Here is a 13,767-nt window from a genome sequence, read left to right as displayed (position 1 = left end):
CATCTCTTGATTTAACCCCACGACCAGGATGTATCATTTTAAGGGCACTGGTGTCCCAGCCTCTGTGCTTCTCTTCCCAGCTGGAGCTGGTCCTTGGGTGGTCTGCGCCGTCCCGGGGACCCTGGGCCATGTGGCAGAGCTGGGCTAGGTAGATGCGGCACCCTCACCCTGCCTCCTGCCTCCATCGCCAAGGTTGTGGATTTTTTTACTCCACCCTGAAAATCTTGTAGGCCTTTTCTTGCATAAAGATTCTCCCTCTGACCTTGGAGATACCAGAATGACTGATGGATTTCAGACTGGGATGAGGGTGGTGGTTGGGCTAGAATTGAGGATTTGTTGGGAGTATGTTCATGTGCAACGTTGCCATGTTGAAAGTTTGTCCTCGTACCTACCTGATTCCCACCCTTCTCCGCTCCCCAGGGGCCCAGCCCATCCACCAGGGTCCTCCCTACTGCTCTGAGGCTGTCCCCTCAAATTGCTCCTCCCCTCGCCCCAACCACATCCCCTTGTGCCCAGTAACTGAGGAGGAGGAGGATGAAGTGAATTAGTCCGGAGGTACCGGTGGCTGCCAGCCTAATTGTTCATTGTTCTGGGGATGTTTGCATTTTTAACAAGAACACTTGGCAATTTGAAGGAATTTTTCAATGTCTCTTCATCTCTCCCTAGTGTGGATTCAATGTGATGATAAATGTAAAAACATTTAGTAAGCCATAAAGTGCCAGGCAAACAAAAGGTAAAATACTTAAGGGGAAAGGAGTGGCTGTGGGAAGAATGGGGCTTGGGATATTGTCAGCTGTGGGGACAGGGAGAGGGCAGACCAGAGAAGCAGGGAAGGGGAGGAAGGAGAGGGCGAGGGAGGCCCTGGACTCCTCTCCTGACCCCTTGCCAGCCCTCCTCTCCTCTGATCTGCTCCTCCAGGCAGGGGGATGGAACCAGTGGGACCTTTTGGCCAGTTAAAGGTCAGCTTGTCCTGTAGGGACAGAGGGGCTCCTGTCTGGAGGCTGAGATGCTGGCCCCGTGCCCGAGGGTGGGAAGGGAGGGCAGGGGAGCAGCTCACTGCCATGCTGTCCTCCTCCCAGGCCTGGCTGGCCTGGGCCCGGAGCTGAGCAGCTGGGGTGGTCACTGGGACAGACCCTGCCTGTCCCACTGTGTGCTCCCCACTGTCTCTGGGCTGCACCTCCGACAGGGACAGGAGAGCGAGGCGGGTGGCCCTGGGGCGGGAGCAGTGATCGTTATCCTCGTCCTGCTTCTCCTGGCTGAAGCACTTCTGGAAGGCTCTAGATTCTGGGGCCCAGAGGTAAATGCATTTTGTTCTGGCTAATTTTCTGGTCAAGAGAGCAGAGCAGGAGGCCTGTGTCTGTCTCCCTGGTTGTGGGCTGGTCACTGTGTCTCAGTTTCCCCATGTGCTAGCTAGGATATGGATGCCTAATGCCCAAGACTCTGGGAGCGCAGGAGGTGGCTCACACTGGAGCCTGGGAGGGGCTTGGCTGTCGGCCGGAGCTGTCCTAGGGCTGGGGGATGGCTTTGCGGGGGGCGATGTGGTGTCTGAGGCAGCTCTGCCTGCTCTCCGTGGAGGCCCTGGACCAGGAGAGGCAGGCTGGCCCCAAGGCGCTGAGTGCAGGGGGCGAGCACGTGTGCTTTAGAGCCCAGCTACCTGGGCCACACCTCCTGTCTGCCCTCTGCAGCTGTGTGCCCTGGGTCTTCACCTTCCTGTGGTCTTTGTTTCCTCACGACAAACGTGGAATGGTGACAGTCTTCACCTCCTCGGATTACTGTAGCGATTTTCACAAAAGGCAGTTGGTACAGTGGTTAAGACTGTGACCTCTAGAGCCAAACTGTCCGGGTTCAAATCCTCTGACAAGACACCATTCTCTTGGGGCCTCAGTTTACCCTGCTGTGACACAGGGATTCCGTTGATAGGTCAATTTGAGCACCTTTTGGGGGAGCAGGAGCTGCAGGGGGGCTGCCTGTTGTGTTTCCTTGTGAGTCTCTACCATGTCGATAGTGACTGTGACTGGCATCTCAGGGGTCTGCCGACAGGACCAAGGGAGGAGCTCCCTTGGCCTTGGTGTCCAGCTCTGGCTTTGCCATGCGCCAGTCACGATGCCAGGCACTTGATAGCTGCCATCTCATCTGATGCTCATGGCCACCTTGTGAGGTTGGCACTGTTATTAGCCCTGGGTGGGGGATCATCTAGGGCACAGGGGGCTTAAGTGACCTGGCCAAGTTTGTCTCACTGGTCAAGAGCGGGTCTTGGTGTGAAACCCCAGTGCTAACTGCTATAGCATCCTTGACTGGCCGACATCGCCAGGGGATGTCCTGTGACAATATCTGGGCCCCTTTGAGCCTGGGTGAGTGTCTGTCAGCTCTGTCCCCCACTTCTCACCACTGGACAGTCCAGATCACCCTGGCCCTGCTTCTGAGGATGAGGAGGGGTTACATGCAGTGATGCACTGAGTATAGTACCTGTGGCAGGTACTTAGCAGGGCCTGAGTGCCAGGAGCAGCTGAGGTACATCCACTGATGTCCTCTGTCTCCCTTCCTCCCCCACAGGAGGGACTGCTCACTCTGGTGAGGGGCTGACCTCTCAAAATATGAAGGTGGTGTGTCCAAGGTGAGGTGAGGCCATTTCTGGAAGTGGCCCATCTCTCCTATTTCAGGCCCGCCAGAGGAGGGCCCAGGAGGGGCCAGGCCAGTACCTCTGGAGCCCACTGGGTGACTCAGAGTGGCTGGGGGTGGCACTGAGCCGGGCTCTTGGTGACAGAGGTCATCTCTGGCCTGGGCCCCACCTTGGCCATCCCTGCAGCGAGAGGTGGTCAGCACTGGGCTCAGAGTGCCTACTCCTCTGGGAAGCCCTCCAGATGACGCTGACTTAACCCTCCTCATCCTGTCGGGAACTGCTCTGGACTTAACCCCTTCCTCACTTCCCACATCCCCACAACACAGCTCCTGTGCAGGTTTCCAATTGAGGGCGTACAGCACAGTGATACCCAATGTGCCCTTCCGCTCCCTCAGGACATCCCCCAATAGTCTCAGTAGCAAGATGATGGAGGAAAAGCCGGGTGGGGACTTCTGGTCTCTGCAGGCCTGCCTCCCCAAACCACAGAGCACATCTCATGCCTTCCGGCCACAGAGAGGAAACTGAGGCTCGAAGGGGGACGGGACCTGCCCAAGGAGGAGGAAGTCCTCACGTGTGGGACCTTCCTTCCATGATCTTGGTTCACTCTGTCCCAACCCCATGGGGTGATGACCACTCAGGTCCCCAGCATGTGGGGAGGTCAGCGATCTCGCCTGGGACCATGAGATAAGGGGTGGGGTTGGCTTGTGAATCCAAATGTTGACTCCAAATCCCTTCCCGCCCCCAGGCTCAGTTTCTTCTCCCCACACCCTGAACTCAGGATGGTTGTCCAGCTCCTCACCTTAGAGGACAGGGTGCCCACAGGGTAGGCGTGGGTCCAGGAAATAGAGCCAGAAATTAAGGGGAAAGGGAGAGTGTGCCTCTCTGTGGGGGACCAAGGCTGCAGTGACCATGGTGCGTGGACACTTGGCTCCCCTACACTTAAGCCAGAGGAGGGGGAGGTGATGAAAGGGGAAGAATCCAATGGAAGCTCAAATGAAGAACTTTCTGATCGGAGAAGCTTCCATGTCTTGGAGCAGGTGGCCGGGGAGCAGAGGAGTGCTGGCAATTTTGGGGACTCCTTACTTGGGGAGCAGCATGCTCTGGTGAAGCTGGGGGCCGGGTGTCTTAGTCAGCCCGGGAGGCTGCAACAAAGTACCACAGACTGTTTGCCTTAAACAACAGACATTTATTTTCTGACAGTTCTGGAGGCCAGAAGCCTGAGATCCAGCTGTCGAAGGCTTGGTTTCTCCTGAGGCCTCTCTTCTTGGCTTGTAGATGGCCGCCTTCTCTCTTCTCTTAAGGACACACATCCAACTGGATTAGGGCCCATCCTTACAACCTCGTTTTGACTTCATCACCTCTTTAAAAGCCCTACCTCCAAGTAGTCACACTCTGAGGCACTAGAGGTTAGGACTTCAACATATGAATTTTCAGGGGACACAATTCAGCACATAATGCCTGGGAAGGAGTCTTCTGGGTCGCCAGTAGTCGGATGCCCTGAGTGCAGAGTAAGAGAAGGTGCTGGGTGGGTGGAGGGGAAAGCAGTCTGGTCCCCACCAGCCTCCTGCTCTCTGTCTTTCTCTGGTTTGGTCCGGAGCCTGCCAGCTCAGCACTCTGGCTGACACCACATTTCACAGCCTCCAGAAACCCCATTAGCTCTTTGGCCTGAGTCCTGAAGCCCCGTGCCCAGATCCTGGCTCCTGGTGGGTGGGAGTGGGGCTGTGTTTTTGTCTATGTTGCACAGAGTCATCTCCAAATTCCTCCAGAGTGTTCCAGGGCAAGCCTTCCCAGAAGCAAGTGCCAGGCTGAGGGAGTTTGGGCTGCCCTCCACCTCCTAGAAGCCTGCAGGTTGACCAGGCCTGAGTTGCCTCACTACCCACTCACTCACTGCCACCCTTCCCTGACCTCCTTGGACATTGAGTTGATTAGAGTTTCTCTTGACTTAAAAAGAGAGGACCCAGGAGTAGGGGCTGGTGCTGGGTGAAACAGCAGATTGCTCCGAGCCAAAAGGCAAATGAAGGGAGAAATGACAAGTCTGTTGGCCTAGCTGAAGATGGGGAAGGGGCTGGGAACCACCCCACCCCTGCATGATGCCCAGCACCCCTTCTGTTTCCGTGGGCAGCCCTGCCAGAGCCAGGGGCTGGAGCCACAGGGGCTTGGTTTTGTACCCGAGCTTCTCAGCCCTCGGTTCTGTGAGGAGAGGAATCCCCTCTTTCTGGGGAGAGCGGCCAGCTCTGTAGGACACCACCTCCTCGCCACATTCCTATGTCTGAGCTGGGGAAGAGCCTCCCAGGAGCCCCTGGTCTGGTGACTCTCATGAGCTGGACTTGACAAATGATTCCCTGATTTTTATTGAGAGAGACACACAAACAGGCAGAGAGTGAGAAAGAAAGAGAAACAAGTGAGGGATCTGGAGAGACAGACTGACCCGGACAGACATTGGCCTGGGAGACAGGAGATTTGGGTTTGGATGTCCCTGGTAACTCCTTTTTTTTTTTTTTTTTCAGATCTTATTTATTTCCTATAAAAATGGGCTCCAGTTGTGATTATTTCCATTTCTCTGAGCTCATTGTTTCTTTTTTTAAAAGTGTATTTCTCCATTCTATTGCAATAACAATCTTAAGTCTTGGTGACTTACAACAATAAGGATTTTTATAACAGTTTTTTAAAGAGCAGTTTTAGTTCACAGCAAAATCAAGAGGAAAGTACAGAGATTTTCCTTATAACCTCTGCCCCGACACATACAAAGCCTCCTCTGTTATCAACATCACTGGCCAGAGTGGTGCAGTTTTTACCCTGGATGAACATACACATCATTATCACTCAAAGGCCATAGTTTATCTTAGGGTTCACTCTTGATGTTCTGTGGATTTGAAATGTATAATGACATGTATTCATCATTATAATTCCATACAGAGTATTTTCACTGCCCTAAAAATCCTCATGCTCCACCGTTTCATGGCCTGCCACGACCCCTCTCCCTTGGCAAGCACTGATCTTTTTTTACTGTCTCCACAGTTTTGCTTTTTCCAGAATGTCATACAGTTGGTATCATACAGTATGTAGATTGGCTTTCTTCACTTAGTAATATGAATTTAAGTTTTCTCCATCTCTTTTCGTGGCTTGATAGCTCATTTCTTTTTAGCACTAAATAGCCATTGCCAGGATGTACCACAGTATATTTATTCATTCACCTACTGAAAGACATCTTGAATACTCCCAAGTTTTGGCAATTATGAATAAAGAGAGCTCACTATTTCTTTTAGTAACTTATGAGGTTCTAAGATGGACCTGCTGAGCTGTCTTGAACTGGAGTGAGAAGTAGCAGCACTCAGTGGCTGTGTCAGTCAGGAGAGGCTTGGTTCTGCTGCACAACAAACAGCCCCCAATTATCAGTGGCTTAACCAACAAAAGCATATTGTTTGCCCATGCTGCATGTCCAGTGTGGATTGGCAGGGGTCTCTGTTCATCTTACTTTCTCCAGGCTGATGGTGGCTTCATATCAGAGATGCATCCACCACTGCTGCTGAAATATGTAGTGGACAGTCTGACTTGCACATACTTCTGTCTGGACATGACACACTTCTGCTCACATTCCATTGGCCAAAACATGTCACACACCCATGCCTAACTTCAAAGGGGACAGGGAATTTGTGCGTGGAAGAAAGCAGAAATATTGTTGAACTGACTGAGGTCTCCTTTAGAGATTAAGATTGTGGGATCTAGGATTGGAAGAACTGGTACTAAGCTCTGTTGTTTTTAACTGTGTGCCTTGATCAAGTCACTTTGCCTCTCTGACACCCAGATGCCTTATCTGTAAAATGGGTACAAGAACAGTACTTTCCTTCTAGGATTATCATTAAGACTCAATGTGATAACATATGAAATGTGAAAAGAACAGCACCTGGTGTGTACTATGCTGGCAATAATTTGTGTCTATTGTTATTATTGTCAAAGTGCTGGAGGAAAGAAGAAAGAGATGTTATTTTGAAGGCATGCAAACCCTATCTTTTATGAAAAAACCCACATCCCCTGGCCCCTCTACTCTCTGGGAACCATCTGTAGCTGGCTCTGTTCTGGGAGCCCCACGCTTGGAAGTCAGGAGACTTGCTGTGTAACCTTGGAAGAGTCACTTCCCCTCTCTGGTTCTGTTTTCCTCATCAGTGAATTGAGGAAGATGGATTCCCAAGGGGACTTCAGCTCTACAACCCTGATGCTGGTAATGATGGTGACAAAGACAATGACTAGATGATAGCTAGCCTTGTGTACCCACCCTTTGCCAGACAGCATTACCTACCTGTTCTTTTGGTTACTCCTGCCCACGTGCCATAGGTGGTTACTGTTCTGAAATCATTAGGCTGAACCAGCAGAACTTGTAGGATGTGGTTTTAAAGCTTCCCCTGCCCCTGAATGACATTGGAGCGAGCCCTGTGCATTTTCTCATCACACTGAGGTAACACAAGAGCCTCGGGGCAGTAATAAATACACCCAGAGCCAGTGAACTTGGTGCTGCGCCCCGTTAGTTCTTCCCCCCATCTGCTCCTACCTGGAGCTAGCTGTGTGTGTGTGTGGCGGGGGGTGGTGGTTTCAGTAGGTTTTCTCTCTGTTTTCCTGACTTATGTGAAGGGAGGAAGGAAGGAAAGGAACAGAACGTTCTTCTGCCCGCACCACTGTGAGGCTGCACAGACGCCCTGGGTGGAGACACAGGCATGGACGGTCGGACTTCTGAGCTCTTTGCCAGTGGAAGATTCCAGAGGCGTCAAATGCTGGCTGTCTCTCTCCTACAGCCCTTTCATGGGTGTTTTGGGGACACCCCCAACCCGCTCTCAAACTCCCCAAAGTGTCTCCTCACTGTCTCCTTCGGGTGGGTGGCTGCAGCTCTGTCAGAGGCTCACGACCCTTCCACGGCCCAGCATCCCTGGCTCCCTCCAGCCTCCTGCTGCTGAGACAGTTTAGCCCTCCAGGTGGCAGCCCCAGGCTGGCTCTCTCTCTGCTTGCTCCGTGGGAGCCCTTAGGCTTTTTTTTGGGCTGAGCACCGCCTGGGACTGAGGTCTGCTGCTTACCATGCGGACTTGCAGGCCTGAGCTAGCCACAGCTCTCCTGTTTTCCATGCTCCTGCGGACTCATATTGAACTGAGGTGCAGGAAAAGCCCCCGGCAGGTGGCACTTGCATTAAAACATTCTTCTCTTAGATTCCTCTTAGAATCTCCCACTTCCTGTTCCTTTCACTCCCTTGACCTGGAAGTGTGTGTGTAGGGTGTAGTTTAGAGCCACAAAACAGTTTTCAGCCACCCTGTCTTTAAAAAAATTTTAACAGCTAATATTATATATTCCCAATATAATAAAATATAATGAAATATTATATTGATATAATCTAATACCATAACTTCACCTACTTAAAGAATACAATTCAGTGGGTTTTAGTATATTTAGGGTTTACAACATCCCCATAATCTAATCTTAGAATATTATCACCCCCTCAAAGAAACCTCCCACCCATTAGCAGTCACTCCCCACATCCTTCCCCACCCTCAGCCCTAATCTACTTTCTATCTCTCTAGATTTGTCTGTTCTGCATATTTCATGAAAATGGGATTATACGGAACGTGGCCTTTTGTGGCCTTCTTTCACTCAGCATAATGTTTTCAGGGTCCATCCATGTTGTAGCGTGTTGGTACTTGGTTTGTTTTGATTGCTGAACAGTATTTCATTACATGGTTTTACCACATTTTGTTTTTATATCTACTGCAGTGGATGAATATTTGCATCGTTTCCACTCTTTGGCTAGTATGAAGAATGCTGCGATGGGCATTCACGTATGTTTTTGTATGGACTTATGTTTTCATTTCTCTTGGATTGATACCTATGAGTGGAATTGCTGGGTCCTGTAGTAACTGTGTTTAATCGTTCAAGGAGCTGCCAGGCTGTTTTCCAAAGTGGCTGCAACCATCTTACATTCTTACCAGCCAATGTATGAGGATTACAATTTCTCTACATCCTCACCAACACTTGTAATTTTCTATTTTGGAGGTTCTAGCCATCCTGGTGGGTATAAAGTGGTATTTTCTTGTGGTTTTGACTTTTATTTCCCTAGTAATTAATGATGCTGAACATCGTATCTTCTTTAGAGAAATGTCTGTTCACATCCTTTGCACATTTTGAAAGTTGGCTGTTTTTCTTTTGGTCTTTTTATTAAGTTATGAGTTCTTCCTATATTCTGGGAGTAGGTCCTTTATCAGATACATGATTTGCAAATATTTTCTCCCTTTCTGTGGGTTGGCTTTTCACTTTCTCGTTGTCAGCCATCTCTCTGTGCAAGCCCTGCTTGGTGATCGCCTGCCTTACTTTTGGAATGTGGCGCTCATGTCCTGGGGTGTCTGTCACAACTAAGGCCTGAATACTTCTGTGTGAACACCAGGTTATGAGCACTCTCATTTTATAGGTGAGGAAACTGAGGCCATCACAGAGAGGTTAGGGACCTCATTCGAGGTAATACCCTCAGTAAATGGGGAAGGCAGGGTTCTGACAGGGGCGAGTAGGGGTCTGGAGCCAGTCAGAGATACTTCTTCTTATCATTCTGTGATCTTGATCTAAAAGATTATTCATCCATAGCCTGAAATGCTTTAGGCTGCTTCATTTGAGCTCGTTCCTACTCTGGAACTGGTGCTGGACTGGCCTGGAAAACAGAGAAGACTGCAGCAAGAGGGGCTTGAGTTAGACACCTGGTAGAACTTCCTGACTGTGAGAGGGTGGACTAACGGGCAGGGAGGTTGTCCTCTTGGCCTTCTTGGGCAGAAGTGTTGAGAAACAAGGGAGACAGTTCTCAGTGTGGGGTGATCTACATAGAGATAGCGACAGAGGTAGGAACAGAATGACTTCTGGAGGAGGATCTTGGTACCTTCTACTCCCCGAAGAGGGAGTCCTCTCTGGACCTGCTGGCACAAGTCAGAGTGCTGAGAATTTAAATGTGGGGTCGGCCTGACCTTCAGGGTAAAGAAGATGACACCGCTGACCCAGCATCTGCCGGCCACCTGCTCAGCGCTGCTCCTGGCCGAGTGGGGTGGGGTTTGTCCTGATGCCCTTGGACCCTTAGCTGGCCCTGCTCTGTGGGGCAGCTGGCAGGCTTGGAGAGTAGTGTCTGCCCATGGAACATTCAGTAAATCAATACCCTCCCGACTGAATGTGCCTTTGGTCCTCCGTAATCTCTGCTATCGGGTAGAGGTTGGAAGGCTGGAGCCACACTCAGAGCGGACGCAGAGCTCTTGGCCAGTGGCCTGAGTGGCACGTCTGCCCTCTTGCTGAGCTCAAATATCCAGCTTCAGGCCAGGGAAGAGGAGAACGCACAGTCTTTCCCTCTGAACCGCCTTCTCTGCCTCCTGCCAGACCTGTAGACAAGTGCAAGTTAGCTGGACCCGGCAAGACCCCAAGATATGAACTCTAACCGTGTCCAAGAAAAGAAATGCAACCTCCCATTGATCAAATTTTTTTTTTTTTGGTACCCAACTAAAGCTGCCTTTTACCCCTCATTTCCTTACTTTCTCCCTTTCATCTTCCTTCCCTCCCTTCCTTTCCCCCGCCCTCCTTTCCCAATAGTTACAGATCATCTACTAGATGGTGGGCCCTCCCCGAGCTGTAAAAAGTGGTGCCTTGGAGTCGCCTGCAGACAAGAGCAAGGTGTGTGTGTGGCAGGATCAGACAGGTACACCATCTGCGGTGACCCATGGCCAAATGGAGAAGGATGTTGGCCAAGAGCCATGCTTCTCAGGAGAGATGAAACTTCTGGGGATAGTGGTGATCAGAGGTGGATGGCTTCGCAGAGGGGCTGCCTTTATCCTGGGCCTGGGACAGTAGATGGCATTGAAAACAGAATTGTTTTTCACTAAAAGTGGCATAACAACATTGCTCAAAGTCTAGAAAGTTGAGGGAAAGAAAGCAATCAAATTGGCCTGGCCTTCCTCTCACCGCTGCCCCCATCCCATGGTGGGGTGGGTGGGATGTTAGTGGAATTTGGGGGTTGGTGAAAGAGGGAATGTTGGAGAAGGTGGAGGTGAGAGTGAGGGGAGCACTGAAGAACTGGATTCACGGGGTCCAAGAGGAGAACAACCAGGAGATTAAGCGAAAAGACAGCACACAAAATCCTGCTGCAGGTAAGCCCCTGCAGCCCAGATCTGTTGCCCAGTGGATGTGGCTGAGTGATGGGCGCTAAATGAGAGCAGAGCTGGTGAAAGCTGTTTTTCTGGATTGTTCTGGAGTATTCCTTGATGGACCTGTTCAGGCCCTGGGTGTTCCTCCGTGCCTTTGGAGGCTGTGCCTGGCCCTCTTTCTCCTGGTCCAGGCCAGTTTGCCTGGGGCTGGCTCGTGAGTGCTCACTGAGGCTACTTTGCTTTTTGGCAAAGTTTAACTTCTCCACTATGGTGTTGGCTTTCAGGCCCATCTCTCCATCAGCCTTGGAGAGGCCGTACCTCTCTGGAGCTGGTCTGCGTCTTGCCCACTCCTCCTGCCTACTAGCTGGTGTGCTTCTCTTCAGGCAACAGAGCCCGTTCCTCTTGGTCCGCTCCCCGAGGCCCTGCTTTCTGCCCAATAGAAAGTTCTGAGGCCATTTATGGGAGAGGTTTCAGTGGATCTGGGATCTGGAGGATGATCTGTCCTTCCCTCTTTCCTGGTTCCCCTCCGTCTACTTCCCCAGCTGCTCGTGGATGACTCATCTCCTGTACGTCTCTTTCTTTCTTCTCTATGCTCCGTTTCCTGCCAAGAGACCTTCTAAAATCCTGGCGAAGTTGCTGAGCTCACACACCTTCAGTAATAGGCAGCTTCCTCTGAAGTTAAGAAGGACAGTGTCTTAGAGAAGCTCGGGAAGGGATGAAACCCAGGGCACCCTAGGGAGGCAATAGAGGTGCCATAGTGGTTGAGAGCATGGGCTCTGGACTCAGGCTGCCTGGGCTCAAGACCCAGCGTTGCCTCTTAGCTTCCGTTGACCTTGGGCAAACCATTTAGTCTTCCTGACCCTCAGTGTTCTCCCCTGTAAAATGGGAACAAGGATATACCTTTTCTATAGGGCTGAACTCTTAGCTTTTGTTTATCTGTGAAGCTTTTGATTTCTCCATCAAATCTGAATGAGAGCCTTACCAGATAGAGTATTCTTGGTTGTAAGTTTTTCCCTTTCATTGCTAAATATATCATGCCACTCTCTTCTAGTCTGTAGAGTTTCTGCTGAAAAATCAGCTGATAACCTTATGGGAGTTCCCGTGTATGTTATTTGTTGCTTTTCTCTTGCTATTTTTGAATATTTTCTCCTTATCCTTTATTTTTGTCAATTTGATTACTGTGTGCCTTGGTGTTTTCCTCTTTGGGTTGATCCTGTGTGGAACTCTCTGTGCTTCCTGGACTTGGGTGACTGTTTCCTTCCCCAAGTTGGGGAAGCTTTTGTTTATTAGATAGGGCTGAGAATTAAATGAGGTAATGGATGGGTGCTCAGCTCTGTGTCGGTTACATAGAAAGACATCAGTTAACATTAGCTGTTACTGATACTGCCACCTGCCCTTGAGTGGTATTTTACACAGTGCTTCCCTGAGTGAGAGTCAGTTTACCTTTCAACCATCCCAGTTGTTGAACTGGACTTTGAACCCCAGCCTCTGGCTGCAAGTCCTGTGTTCTTCCTACAGAAACTTTTCCCCTGGCATCATCCAAGTGCCAGGCTCCATTCCTATTGTGAGCTGCTCCCTCTGCTCAGGGGTTGGAGGATTTGCAGAAGTCCCACAGATAGTTGGGGGCAGAGCAGGCCTCTCACTCCCAGGTCTTTCCAGAGTCCTAACCTCCACAGATCCTGCCTCCCTGGCATCGATCATCAGTGCTGGCCAGGCTGTGGGCCCAGGTGACCCCTGGAGCACCCATAAAGCTGCTTCTTTCTCTTCCACTTGAGAAAACGTATTGGGATGCAGGAGAATGAGAGTGCATGATTACTGGTGTAACCTTGAATCCGCTGTGCTGAAGAAGAAGAAAAAAAGAGAAAAACAAATCATTTGTGTTCTTTGGTACATGGCCTGTCCTCAGTAACATCCATTTGTTCATTTGCCTTTTATTAAACAAATATTTATCGAGTGCCTGTTATGTGCTGCTATTCTAGATGCTGAGGATATAATAGTGAATAAAACAAAGATTCTTGCTCTTGTCATGATTGTATCCTAGTGGGAGAAGACAGACAATATAAAAAAAATTTTTTTTGAAGACATTGTAAGTGCATTTGACTCTTGAACGACACAGATCTGAACAGCGCAGGTCCACTTATACAGGGATTTTTTTCAATAAATATAAGTCTGTATTTTCATTTTATGGCTCTTTAACTGTGGGGAAAAGTTTGTGTTCAATTAGAGATCACAATGTGTGGACTGAAAAGAACAAGGGTTTGAATCCTGATTTTATCCAGACTGTTTCAGCTTCCTGCCCTCGGGTGAATAATTTATTAATTCTTTTGTTTTTGAGGCAGAGAAAACAGTATGTGGATTTTTGACTATGTAGGGTGTTGGTGCCCCTAACCCGCCCGCATTATTCAAGGGGCAGCTGTAAACCGGAGAGCATGTTAAAAGGTGATAAATACTCTAGGAGTAAAATAGAGCAGAGTGAGGGTTATTGGAAGTTGTTGTGGGACATCGAATGGTGAGTTGAAAGTTTTTAAAAAGCTGATCAGCCTAGGCCTCACTGAGAAAGGGACACATGAACAAAGAATTGAAGAAGGTGAGGGAGTCAGCCAAGCAAAAACTGAGGAAGAGCAGGGGGAACAGCAAGTGCAAAGGTCCTGAGGCTGGAGCCCACCTGAGATGTTTGGGAAGCAGCCAAGGGGCCAGTGTGATTGCAGTGATGGTTGTAATAGGAGATGAGGTCAGATGAGATGGGGACCAGATCATTTAGGGTATAGTGGCCACTGTAAAGATTTGGCTTGTACGTGAGCTGTTTCACCTAATGCTATAGTATGATGATCTTTTCATAATAGCATATAAAAAGCCTTCTCATTTTTTCAGCTGCATAATATTCCACTGCATATAGGTACTGTGTTTTATTTAACTAGTATTTTTTTTAACTGTATTTAAGTAGCATGAACATCTGTGTTGTTTTCAATCTTCTGCTGTTTTCAGAAATGCTGCAGTGAGTAG

The 13,767-nt window shown here is 49.7% G+C and overlaps 1 protein-coding gene across 13 annotated transcripts in view; it reads left to right on the top strand.

The window, feature by feature from the left end:
* The window catches only part of TNS1 (tensin 1), a 194,043-nt gene that overhangs the window by 118,090 nt on the left and 62,186 nt on the right, over window positions 1–13,767 (top strand). The window lies entirely within an intron of this gene.

Source organism: Camelus bactrianus, chromosome 5, assembly GCF_048773025.1.
Source record: "Camelus bactrianus isolate YW-2024 breed Bactrian camel chromosome 5, ASM4877302v1, whole genome shotgun sequence".
Classification (NCBI taxonomy): Eukaryota; Metazoa; Chordata; class Mammalia; order Artiodactyla; family Camelidae; genus Camelus; species Camelus bactrianus.
Note: the sequence above shows the minus strand (reverse complement) of the source record. Positions and strands in the feature narration are given on the sequence as shown.